This window comes from Octopus bimaculoides, chromosome 26 (genome assembly GCF_001194135.2).
Source record: "Octopus bimaculoides isolate UCB-OBI-ISO-001 chromosome 26, ASM119413v2, whole genome shotgun sequence".
In the NCBI taxonomy this organism is placed as follows: Eukaryota; Metazoa; Mollusca; class Cephalopoda; order Octopoda; family Octopodidae; genus Octopus; species Octopus bimaculoides.
Genome location: NC_069006.1, coordinates 2,078,175 through 2,079,024, shown reverse-complemented (window position 1 = coordinate 2,079,024; position 850 = coordinate 2,078,175).

Genomic DNA, 850 nt, shown 5'->3' with positions numbered 1-850 from the left:
ATGAATAACATATTTCCCAGGTTCCTATTCTTGTCGGTTATTTGTTTCTTTAAACCATCGGAGACACATCTTTCGTCTTCATTACAGTTTTCTTTTCCCTTGGGAAATCATTTCCTCTCAGCGTCGTCCAACTTCTCCAACGATGCATGTTTAATGCATATAACTTGTATTATTGACACACATTTTTGAAATTATTTTCTGTCGTCTTTTTTACACAGTGGCTTTGGAGAGACATTGTATCTTAAAAAATTCTTCCTCAATTTATTTCCATCGTCTGCGGCGGCAATCCAATCTGGAAAGGGTTGGTGTTCCTTTGATGTACAGAAATATTTGAAGTGAACTGGCTACGTAAGAAAAAGATCAATGAAAGTGGGTGTCTGATTGGCTGAATGCTGATGAAAGCCTTTAGAAAAATGTCATAACAGGGGGTAGAAACGTGGATGTTGAACTAAAAAAAATAGGGCCCGTCATCGAAATTTGTTGGCTCCTTAAAACCCAATAATGCCCAGTGCATTTTGTTTCAGACGAAAATATTCATATAAAAATAATTTCATAAATTTAGGCATCAAAAACCTTTCTGAAGACAAAGAATAATAATTTATCTAACAATGTTTGCCATCAAAGCCATACTTTGATAATCTATGCATTGTGTTAGACTCATGTGAATGTAACAAAAAATAAGGGGTGGGGAGTGGTACTGAAACAATTGTAAATAGTAACAAAAACGTGCTAAATTCATTCATTCATTCATTCATTCATTCATTCTTCTTCTTCTTCTTCTTCTTCTTCTTCTTCTTCTTCTTCTTCTTCTTCTTCTTCTTCTTCTTCTTCTTCTTCTTCTTCTTCTTCT